Here is a 13,124-nt window from a genome sequence, read left to right as displayed (position 1 = left end):
ATGGCTTTCCTCCCAAGGAGCAAGCGTCTTTTAATTTCTTGGCTACAGTCCCCATCTGCAGTGATCTTGGAGCCCAGGAAAATAAAATCTGTCACTACCTCCATTTCTTCCCCATCTATTTGCCAGGAATTGAGAGGGCCAGATGCCATGATCTTGGTTTTCTTAATGTTTAGTTTCAACCCAGGTTTTGCACTCTCCTTCTTCACTCGCAACAAGAGGCTCTTTAGTTCCTCTTCACTTTCTGCCATTAGAGTGGTATCATCTGCATATCTTAGGTTGTTGATGTTTCTTCCGGCAATCTTAATTCCAACTTTTGATTCATCTAGCCCTGCCTTTCTCATGATGTGCTCTGCATATAAGTTAAATAGGCAAGGCGACAGTATACAGCCTTGCCGGACTCCTTTCCCAATTTTGAACCAATCAGTGGTTCCGTGTCCAGTTCTCACTGTTGCTTCTTGGCCCGCATATAGGTTTCTCAAGAGACAAATAAGATGGTCTGGTATGCCCATCTCTTTAAGGACTTGCCACAGTTTGTTATGATCCACACAATCAAAGGCTTTAGCATAGTCAATGAAGCAGAAGTAGATGTTTTTCTGGAACTCTCTAGCTTTCTCCATGATCCAGCGTATGTTAGCAATTTGATCTCTAGTTCCTCTGCCTCTTCGAAATCCTGCCTGTACTTCTGGTAGTTCTCGATCCACATACTGCTGGAGTCTAGCTTGTAGAATTTTAAGCATAACTTTACTAGCATGTGAAATGAGTGCTATGGTGCGATAGTTTGAACATTCTTTGGCACTGCCTTTCTTTGGAATTGGAATGTAAACTGATCTTTTCCAATCCTGTGGCCACTGTTGAGTTTTCCAAATTTGCTGGCAAATTGAGTGTAGCACTTTTACTGCATCGTCTTTTAAGATTTTGAATAGCTCAGCTGGAATACTGTCACCTCCACTAGCTTTGTTGTTGCTCAGCTTTTCTAAGGCCCACTTCACTTCACATTCTAGGATGTCTGGCTCGAGGTCAGTGACCACCTCATTGCGATTGTCAGGGACGTTAAGCTCATTCTTGTATAGTTCTTCTGTGTAATTTTGCCATCTCTTCTTAATCTCTTCTGCCTCTGTTAGGTCCCTGCCATTTTGGTCCTTTATCATGCCCATTTTTGCATGAAACGTTCCTTTCATCTCTCCAACTTTCTTGAAAAGATCTCTGGTCCTCCCTATTCTATTGTTTTCTTCTATTTCTTTGCACTGTTCATTTAAGAAGGCATTCTTATCTCTTCTAGCTATTCTTTGGAATTCTGCATTTAATTGGGCATATCTTTCTTTTTCTCCCTTGCCTTTCGCTTCCCTCCTTTCCTCAGCTATTTGCAAAGCTTCCTCAGACAGCCATTTTGCTTTCTTGCATTTCTTTTTCTTTGGGATGGTTTTGGTTGCTACCTGTTGTACAATGTTGCGAACCTCTGTCCATAGTTCTTCAGGCACTCTGTCTATCAGATCTAATTCCTTAAATCTATTTGTCACCTCTACTGTATATTGAGCAGGGATATGATTTAATTCATACCTGACTGGCCCAGCGCTTTTCCCTACTTTCTTTAATTTAAGCCTAAACTTTGCAACAAGAAGCTCATGGTCTGAGCCACAGTCAGCTCCTGGTCTTGTTTTTACTGACTGTATAGAGCTTCTCCATCTTTGGCTGCAGAGCATATAGTCAATCTGATTTCTGTGTTGTCCGTCTGGTGATGTCCATGTGTAAAGCCGTCTCTTGGGTTGTTGGAAAAGAGTGTTTGCTATGACCATCGTATTCTCTTGACAAAATTCTATCAGCCTGTGCCCTGCTTCATTTTGTACTCCAAGGCCAAACTTGCCTGTTATTCCAGTTATCTTTTGGCTTCCTACTTTAGCATTCCAATCCCCCATGACGATAAGGACATCATTTTTGGGTGTTAGTTCTATAAGGTGCTGTAGGGCTTCATAGAACCGGTCAATTTCATCCTCTTCAGCACCGGTGGTTGGGGCATAGACTTGGACTACTGTGATATTGAATGGTTTGCCTTGGATTCGAACTGAGATCATTCTGTCATTTTGAGCATTGTATCCCAGTATTGCTTTTCCTACTTTTTTATTGACTATGAAGGCTACTCCATTTCTTCTGAGGGATTCTTGTCCGCAGTAGTATACCTGATGGTCATCTGAATTAAATTCACCCATTCCTGTCCATTTTAGTTCACTGATACCTAAGATGTCGATGTTTAGTCTTGTCATCTCTTGTTTGACCACGTCCAGCTTTCCTTGATTCATGGATCTTACATTCCAGGTTCCTATGGAGAAAAAATCTTTACAGCATCGGACTTTCCTTTCACCACCAGACATATCCACAGCTGAGCGTCCTTTCGGCTTTGGCCCAGTCGCTTCATTCTTTCTGGCGCTACTAGTACTAGCCCTCTGCTCTTCCCCAGTAGCATATTGGACGCCTTCCGACCTGAGGGGCTCATCTTTCAGCGTCATATCGTTTTGCCTTTTGGTACTGTCCATAGGGTTTTCATGGCAAAGATACTGGAGTGGGTTGCCATTTCCTTCTCCAGTGGACTTTAAGAGAGCTAATTTCAATAAACTTAGAGTTTGGGAAGGATTCCATGGATGAGAATCCTCAAGGGGAAAACAACTCAAGAAGCTTGGGAAATTTTGAAAAGTGAGATAATAAAAGCCCAGTCTACCACAATACCAACAAAGAAGAAAAATAACAGCTCTCAAAAGAAACCAGAATGGCTGCATAAAGAACTCTCTGATAAATTGAAAGATAAAAAGGACAAGTATAAAAAACTGCCCCAGGTTGAGAAATGCTGACCTAATCCATTAATTTAACAGTATAAATTAGATAATGGAAGTGGTAGGAAACTTGAGAAAAGTGTAAAATAGTTAAGTTTAGGTTTTGCTAATACAAATGATCAGACAAAATCAACATGATACTCAAGCTACCACAAATCAACTGATCGAGCAAAACTGGATGAAACAAAGCAGACTAATACAAGGTAATGTTGGGATAAAAAATTCAGGCCTCAGCTGAAAAACCATAAATAAGGGAATTCTCTGCTGCCTGGGTATTTACTTACTTTTGCCATTCAGTTGTCAACTTCCTGTTGCCTATTGTCTACTTTTGCCCAAATTTGTTATCCCAACATTACCTTGTATTAGCCTGTTTTGTTTCACCCACTTGTTGCACATTCTCCTTATGTGCCTTCATTTCTCTTTTTTATTTTATTTTATGGAAGACATTGACAGATGAAACTAGAGGAGGATGGAGAGTGGCTTTCGATTTCTTTATTAAATTATGAACTGCTTAAGATATGAATGCGTTTTCCTTCCCACTGACGCCATATACTGTATGTTCCAAGCCTTATACATGTGGTCCTTTCAATTGGCTAGCTATTCTCATAAAGCCCTTTTGCAGTTTTAATCAACAGGAAAGGAAAGGACTTTCATGGGGCTTTTGACCAAGTCTATTGGACTGCTTATTTACTTTGGGGGGAACGGAGAGTTCAGCCTAGAACAAAAGTGGGCAGGCTTTAGAAGTGCAGGAGCGTTTTGGTCTTTTTTTTTTTTTACCAAAGCAAGATACAAAAATAGTTGCTTAGGCCTACAGACATAGAATTGAGGAACACACTGTGCTTCTGAACAGAGAACTAATGGATTTGCTTTCAGCAGCACAGTTGGAGCTTATAAACAAATTATTTCACAAATTGAATTTCTGTTCCCCTTCTCACGCGCATTGCTGAGTTTAGCATCCTCACAGGGCAACATTTTTTTATTATATGATCATGAGTCAAAAGCTTTTACTGATTTGCTAGATGAATTACTTGGAGATCAACTAATATGCCCAATTTCTGCTCATCCTGTTTAGAAAACATAAAACCGAAGTTGTACAGTATAGTAAAGTTTAGTCTTTGCTAGCCTAGAAAATGTTAGTTTTCGGTTCTTTAGCTTTTCACTTTTCACTGAAACACTCCTAAAAAGCATCTAAATAATCCCAGATTTGCCAGAATAGAGTATGAAGAATCTCTAGTATAGATCCCCTGAGGTATCTGTTGGAATGCGGTTCGGCAATGGACTGCTTCCAGTATTCCAGCTGCAATCAAAACTTTTATTCTTTAAAAAAAAGAATGTAAAAATCTCTTGAGTCAACCTTAATTCCTGTGACTATATTTAAATGAACCAACAAATCTGAATAGTATCCTCATTATTCCAGTAAGATTTAAGAACTGCTGGGGAATGAAAAAATAGCATATTGCACCATGTGTAAAGTGAGGAAAAATGTTTACAGTGTTTTCAGCTCCACTAAAGGATGTGCACTGGATATTTTAAGAGCATTGTACAAGTACAATCTTCTTCTAGCAAAACATTGGGGAATAGATTTCACAACACTGAATTGGAATTTCAGATCAAGCTGCATTGGAAGCAAAGCAAAAAGTTGAATAAATAATAATGTGCATTTTTAAAAGTTATAAATGAAGCACCCAAGAGTATTGACTGGTTTTTTTTCGTTATAAAATCTTTTGAACATGAATCTCTAGAGAATAAAGTACTTGCTCAAAACTGAAGGTAAACAAGCTTTCCCATGGGCTAAATCCCACAACTCATTACTCAATGACTTTAAGATTATCAAAATAAAAATACAAGATTATACTGTACAGTAAGTGTAGGATCTCCAGTAAAGAAGCTCCAGTGCACTTTTTTTCTCAACCACAGAAATTTCTTTACGTGTGGACTTCAACTCACAGAATTATTAGCAATTACTATGCTCCATCCTGACTGGAGAATTCCAGGAGTTAAAGTCTACAGATCTTGACGTTGCCAAGTTTGAGAAACACTAGTCGAGCAGTTGTGTAAGTGGACATGAGGGAAGAATAGTTTGGTTGGATGAGTGAGCTGAGCAAACTGAAAGGCATTGAAGACCATTTGTGTGCCTTTATAGTCACTCGTTACTACATCCTGTTTTAATATCTAGACCTTTTGTTGAGGACGTCCTAGACAGGTTTTGATCTTGGGACTTCTTAAAAGTTAATATTATACTATTCCATTAAACTACAGCTCTACAAAAGCTGTCTTCAGCATTGTCACCATGGTTGGAGGTTTACAATTCTTTGCCTGGGAGTGCATGAGAGTGGAGAAGAGGGAAGGGCACACAGGAAGCTGTGGTCTCAATGGCATCCATTAGCACCAGTTGATCCAGATGAGAACAACTTTCATAGGGGAATTGAGGTTTCTTGTGTAGAAAGGCACTTTCCCTTTATTCTCACTCCCTGAAGACAGCGCAGCTGTAGATCAAGGCTGCTCCATGTATTGATTCAGAATTGGAAACTTCCATGGAGTAGAAATTCGATGATAATTAATGGAAGGTACAAATTATAGACTTTTTAAAATATCACTTGCTGCTGTGAAAGTTGTTATGTATTAGGCTTAAAGGAACACCTAAAGCATTTGTATAAGAGTCACCACCAGGAGGCGTTGAACTGTAACTGTTTTGGTGGGAAGCAGTTTCAGCGGGAAACAAAGGTAATAATAATAATAATAATAATAATAATAATAATAATAATAATAATAATAATAATAATAATAATAATAATAATAATAATAATAATAAGAAGAAGAAGAAGAAGAAGAAGAAGAAGAAGAAGAAGAAGAAGAAGAAGAAGAAGTTGGAAGGGACCTTGGAGGTCATCTAGTCCAACCCCCTGCTCAGGCAAAAAACCCTATACAATTTCAGACAAATGGCTGGCCAGTCTCTTCTTAAAAACTTCCAGGTTCAATCCGATTGGTTGGCTGTGTACCTGGCCAGGTATATAAAGAATGCAGGTAACCCCTATTCCCCAGTACGGTCACTTCCACCTAATAAAGAGCTGTTATGCTGTACTCATCAGCTTGGCGTCCTTCCTGCTCTCCAGAACCCACTACGCAACAAAAGTTATGAAAAATTCTGGAATTAAATGAACCGTCCTTCAATTCAGGGAGGAGGGAGGAAGGGAGGAAGGAAGGAGAGGAGAGGAGGAGGAAAAGGAAGAAGGAGGATGATAGGGAGAAGGAGAAAGAAAAGAAAAGAAAGAAAGAAAGAAAGAAAGAAAGAAAGAAAGAAAGAAAGAAAGAAAGAAAGAAAGAAAGAAAGAAAGAAAGAAAGAAAGATGTCTCCTTTAAGCCGAGTTACAGATTTCACCCCTGCGTTTTGCCCTCCAGAGCTGCTGCATCTGCAGTTCCTTTCATTTCAGATTTTCTGCAGAAGACACAAAGTGCTCAGTGCCTCGCAAAGGAACAGCAAAAGCTGACAAAGGCAGCGTAGACACAATCTGCAGATGCATGCAGACAAGAAAGTGTCAAAATTGCAGAAGAGGATTTGGCATGTCTTTCAGTGGTATTTTTTGTCTTCCCTTCAGCCTCTTAAAAACTGGATTCAGTTGCCCCCCCTCTCCCCCCAGTAATTCAGCAAATTAATCTGGAGGCCTTTTGTCTGCAATTACCCGCATCAGTGAAAATTCATTGTGCTTTCCATTGATTGCTCCTTGTGCTGGAGCCCCTCTCCCTTCCCCCCTGAGCATGTTATATTCTAAGTAGACAACTTCACCTCTGCCGATGATGAAGGATAGGGAAGACGGAATGGGACAACTCACCATAGCCAACTCACCGCGGCCAACTCACCATGCGAGAACTCACTACAGAACACTTTAACAATTCAATTTAATTATTTAAAATAAATAAAAAATATTTTAATTTTTGTCATTCTTATTTCATACTGTCCCTTCTTTTGTATCTAATGAATCAGGATCAGAATAGAACTGGAAGGGACTTTGGAGGTCTTCTAGTCCAGCCCCCTGCTCAAGCAGGAGACCCTATACCATTTCAGACAAGTGACTGTCCAGTCTCTTCTTAAAACCCTCAAGTGATGAAGCACCCACAACGTCTGAAGGCAAGCTGTTCCACTGGTTAATTGTCCTCACTGTTAGGAAGTTTCTCCTTAATTTCAGGTTGCTTCTCTCCTTGATTAGTTTCCACCCATTGTTTCTTGTCTTGCCTTCAGTGCTTTGGAAAATAAATTGACCCCTTCCTCTTGTGCCAGCCTCCCAAATACTGGAATACTGCTATCATATCCCCTCTAGTCCTTCTTTTCTTTAGACTGGCCATTCCCAAATCCTGCAACCGTTCTTCCTATGTTTTAGCCTCTAGGCCTTTAATCATCTTAGTTGCTCTTCTTTGCACTTTTTCCAAAGTCTCCACATCTTTTTTGTAATATGGTGACCAAAACTGGGTGCAGTATTCCAGATGTGGCCTTACTAAGGCTTTATAAAGCAATACTAATACTTCATGTGATTTTGATTCTATGCCTCTGTTTATAAAACGATTCAATTCCACGATTTCTTTCATACTAATGTAACTCTTGTCCCACAGCAAGTGGCCATGGCGAGTTGTCCTGTGGTGAGTTAGCCACAGCACCTTGGCTGTGGTAAGTCTGTCATAAACCCAGTCTAGGTACAAGGGGAAATAATTGGAATATCTGATTCACTGGAAGAGCCATACAGAATCAGAAAAACTGTGGAAAATCAGGTCTTCACCATTCTCCAAAGTTTCTCTTACTTCTTCCTTAATCCTTGTGAAACTGGATAGGGATATGATGATTTTGTACATCCTTCTATGTATAGTTGGAAATTTTGATAGATCTTAGAAGGAGGCTTTCCTTGAAACTGGTAACTTAGTAACTTTCTTACTAATATATTTCCATGCCAAAGCTTAGAAATACAGATCTCTCTAAGACGCAAAGGACTAATTGAACCTCCTTTCTTGGACAAGTGAAATAGCTTCTACATAAATTATACTTTTCCTAATCATAGTTTAATTATATGCTTACTAAATCATGTCTTATGTGGTTATGGACAAATAATATAACATTGTCTTCTTTTCCAAGTTGTAAAATATTGTTCTGTCAATGGATGGATATTTATCAATGTATAAAATTTTTGAATCCGATTGTTTAAAACAAACCCAATTTATAAGAATTTTGTGCATATTTTGTCTCTCTTTTTACAACCTTTTGTCCATTCCCTGAGGTTTGCTCTCTAGGAAACACATAATTATTAATAGTGTTGATAACTTCCATTTTATGGTCTTTGCTAGCTGATTTTCATTGACTACATATAATTGGACACCCAATAAGAATAGAATAGAATAGAATAGAATAGAATAGAATAGAATAGAATAGAATAGAATAGAATAGAATAGAATAGAATAGAATAGAATAGAATTGGAAAGGACATTAGAGGTCTTCTAGTCCAGCCCCCTGCTCAAGCTGGAGAACCTATACCATCTCAGACAAGTGACTGTCTAGCCTCTTCTTAAAAACCTCCAGTGATGGAGTGCCCACCATTTCTGGGGGCAAGCTATTCCACCGGTTAATTGTCCTCACTTTCAGGAAGTTTCTCCTTAATTCCAGGTTGCTTGTCTCTTTGCTCAGTTTCCAACCATTGTTTCTTGTCCTGCCCTCTGGTGCTTTGGTGAATAACATGACCCCCCTCTGCTTTGTGGCAGCCCCTCAAGGACTGGAATACTGCTATCATGTGCCCCCAGTCCTTCTTTTCTCTAGACCAGCCAAACCCAAGTCCTGCAGCCATTCTTCATACGTTTTAGTCTCCAGGCCTTTGATCATCTTAGTTGCTCTTCTCTGAATATGGTGTCTTCATCACTTTCATCCTAGAAAAGTCTTTAGCGTTTTATTCAGTATTTATATGTTGAGTTGTTGTTTCTTTGAAAGTCATATATACTTGATTCTCTAACAGTTTTTCCTCAAATCTTTTCATTGTGGCTGAGTCCTAATAATCTGATTCAACCAGATATCTATACCAAATAAAGTAGGGATAGCAAAAGAATAAATCATTCCAATTGCGTACACTTATATAATTCATAAATAATGAGTTAAAAAGTTCTGTTTTTCACCTTCTGTAACTTCCCTCTTCACAATTCAGTACAGAAATAGATCACTAATGTTTTGAGGAACAAAGCCATGGAGGAACAGCATATGACAAGTCTCAAAGGAGCAGATGTATATTTTAGAATACTTGCTGTATCAAACATTGAAATCTTCTGAAATTAAACTGTCAAACTCAAACCAAGATATTTTCATGTAACTTGTCTGCGTCTGATATATTTTTAATGTAAATCTAAATAAACGCCACTTGAAAAAGATCTCTCTCTCTCTCTCTCTCTCTCTCTCTCTCTCTCTGTGTGTGTGTGTGTGTGTGTGTGTGTGTGTGTGTGTGTGTGTGTGTGTGTGTGTGTGCTGCATTCTATGAATGTATATTGGACTGACAGGGAAGAAAGTGAGGGATCTGAGGGGCCTGGAGATCTTCTCATATCCATCCCTATTGCCCACTTTCTTCTCACTCTTTGCTGTGTTAGTGAAAGGTTGCTTTTTTACCAGAGGGCTGTGTGAAAATGCCAAACGCTTAAAGTCTGGGATTGCATTCTGACCAATGTACTGTATTGCACTGACTTGATTCACCAAAGTAAATGCGTCTGATCTTTTCACATACTAAAGCAGATTTTATGTGAGGACCTTTCTATAACTGGAACAATTAATCTAAGTAACTGTCCATAAAAAGTTCCTGATTGTATGTATTGTGAAGAGAATATTTCAAAATGAGAAATATCTGGGGATAGTTTCGGAGTGTCTGTCAGTATTCATAGCATCATCCAAAGTGATTTAAAATGACCCATCACCTCTTGATGAGTCAGTTTTCCCACCGTAAGTGCAGTTAGGAAGTGTTGACGTTTGCAACCGTTAAAGCTGTTCTTACTTTTCTTTGTCCTTTCTGCTTCGATGGACTTTCTCTCCACCTATCCTCACAGAGCTAAAATGTTGTTTTTTCAAACTCCTTAACAGAATGGATGCTGTGATGGCACAAATATTCAGTAATGCCAAAAGGCAGCCAAGAAATACAAAATGCCACTCCTTGCTGCCATCGTGTGGTCAATGGGTGAAACAATTACAGTAATAATCAGTCTATATTATGAACAAAATTAATCAGTCAAGGTGGCAAACATACATAATCCTCTTGTCCCCTATTTCCCCCACCACAACAACCCTGTGAAGTGGAAGAGAGAGAGAGAGAGAGAGAGAGAGAGAGAGAGAGAGAGAGAGAGAGAGAGAGAGAGAGAGAGAGAGAGAGAGAGAGAGAGAGACTGGCCCAAAGTCACCCACCCAGCTTTCAAATCTAAGAGAGGACCACAACTCACAGCCTCTTGATTTCCAGGCCAACACCTTTTATGACTACACCAAACTGGTTCTGTGACTGAAAAAAAAAAACCCCTCCAAAATAATTACTCAGTGGTATGGAGGGAAAGGAATAAAAAATACTACCATGTGAAGTAACTCAAGCATTGAAGATGCCAACATGAAGCAGATTTTTCACATTGTGAGTATTGCTGGGAAACTATGATAAAGGTTAAAGCTATGTGGATAATAATGCAGCCCTGGCCTGTTTTGGGAACAAGGTAAGGTCACACTACGAGAATGACAGTAAGATTTAGGACATCATGAAAACAGAATATGACAAAGCAGCCATGTGAATATGGATTATAATTCCACCCATTATTTCCGGAGCTACTTTTCTAGCAGTGACAAAGACGGCATCAATATACAGTTGATTCTCATCATTTGTGGTAGTTATGTTCTATAAAGTTGCCATGAACACTGAATTAGTAAATAATGAAGCATTCTTTTAAGAAGAAATATGGAACACTTGTTTAGAGTCTGAAAGCCAAAGGCAGTGCGTCGCCGCGTTCAACCTCAATTGGGAACATGTACCTCAAGTGACTCAAATTTTTCACTGCTCTGCACATGTCTGTGAAAGTGCTGCGAGTACTGATTTCGGGGTTACAAATTTAGTGAGCAGGTAATTTGCAAATATTGTGTCTGTAGTATATTGCTTTTATAGCTTGTTAATAGACTATCATAGAAAATAAGTCATTACAATCCTGATATATACATACAGTACATATACATCATGCTATTCTCTTTTAAGGTAAGTGACATTATGCAAAGTGCAGAAAAGAAGCAAGAAATAATATGCCAGTACCAGAAATAAGGCCTGAGGTAAGACAATGAAATAGAGCTAAATTTAGTTTATATCACTAGTCTTTCCTATCTCTTTCATAGCACTTAGCAATAGCACTTAGATTTACATATCACTCCATAGTGCTTTATAGCAGCGGCCCCCAACCTTTTGGGCACCAGGGACCGGTTTCGTGGAGAGAGGTTTTTCCGTGGACTGGAAGGGGCGTAGTTTTGCAGTTTCAGTGATTCCAAGAATTCTGATAAATTTGTACAGTATTCCTTATCCAGTATTCACAACACAAGTGTCAACCACCTCTTCATCACAGATTCAGTTTTCTAACATCTGAAAGAATTTCTTTTTCCAAATAAAGAAGGAAAGGGAATATAAAAAAACAAACAGCGGGCCAGAACAAGTTACCAGAGACTTATACATCACAGGTTTTCCCCCCACCCCAGTTGCATTTACCTGTTTGCATTAAAAAATATACAAAATCCAGATAAGCTACATAGAGTAGCTACAAACTACTCCTCTGAGCTTGACAGTTTAATCTCAGAAAACTTCTGACAAGGAGCAGGATGGGGGTAGTGCAACCATTCTTGCTCTCCTTGACCTCTCAGCAGCCTTCAACACCACCAACCATGGTATCCTTTTGGGCTGGTTAGGGGGTCTGGGGCCAGACAGCACAGTCTTGCACTGGTTTGACTCTTTACTCCAAGGATGGTCCCAAGTGGTATTGATAGGGAGAGATCCAATCCACAGCTGCTCTTCTTTGGCATGTCACATGGATGGTACTCTCTCCATTCCTTTAATATCAACATGAAGTCGCTGAGTAAGATCATCCATCACCATGGGTTGAGATATCATCAATACATGGATGATACTCAACTTTATATTTATAGCCTCCATCTCCAAGTGAGGCTACTGCTTCCTTCTCATGGTGCCTGGAGGCTGTGGGACTCTGGATGGGGGACAAGCAGCTTTGGCTGAACCCTGGCAAGACCAAATGGGTTTGGGTCCCTGAAGCTTCAAGATCTTTAGCTCTGGATAGGGTAGCACTACCCCAGATAGGTTTGGTCTGCAACTTAGGGTTCTCCTGGACTCCCAACTACTGCTTGGAGAGTAGATGGCAGTCGTGGCTAGCAGAGCCTTTGCATAACTTAGGGTTGTGCACCAGTTGCAGCCTTTGCTGGATCAGGAGTCACTGTGCTTAGTCATCCAAGCCTTACTCAGTTCACACTTGGGACTACTGCAATGCATTCTACATGGGGCACACTTGAAGAGCATTCGGAAGCCTGAATGATGTCAAATGGGCTACACTCAGAAGGAGAGATTAAAAACAGTCCTTAAAGGGCTATTTCACAAAGTTTATTTTTTTCAGTAAACCAATTCTCCAAAACATCAAGCGCATTAAACAGTAAGAACAGACTGATGTATTAAATGACAAATCAGTCTTGGGTAAAGCTGGTCAAAATTACATATATGAATAGAGTTTAAGCCAAGATTTGAAAACACAATGCTCTACGCTCCACTTTGCAGCTGGCAGAGGAAATAACCAGGACTAATTTTCATTTTGCTCCCAAAACTAGGATCGAAGAAATTCTGGTTAATTATTAAGCACTAACTGTAAAACTCTGGGTTGTTTAGATGAACTTGAAAAAACGCTCAAGCCTGGCACCCGTCATGCATTCTATCCATATAAGCAAGCTATAGCTTACTCTTCTGTATGGAGTCTATACTCATGGTCTTCTCATTTACTTTTTCTAAAAAGAGAGAGAATCATGTACATTGCAGTTGTAATTATTACCCTCCCTTTCTCAAAATGTAGCAGGGGAGTTGCATGAAAGGCTGATTAAGTTGACAGGAAATGTGTGAGAGTTTTGGCCCAACTCTCAAAAGAGCTTTACTTAATACTCTGTCACAGTCTCTGCTGGTAGGTAGTAAAGCAGATTTATCTCCTAGTACTCAGAGCAAAAAGAGCATCATCAGTGAAAAACACACTTCACAGAAACAGGCAAAACCCTCACTCTTGACCGCTGCA

This window comes from Vipera berus (genome assembly GCF_964194415.1).
Source record: "Vipera berus genome assembly, chromosome: 2".
In the NCBI taxonomy this organism is placed as follows: Eukaryota; Metazoa; Chordata; class Lepidosauria; order Squamata; family Viperidae; genus Vipera; species Vipera berus.
Note: the sequence above shows the minus strand (reverse complement) of the source record.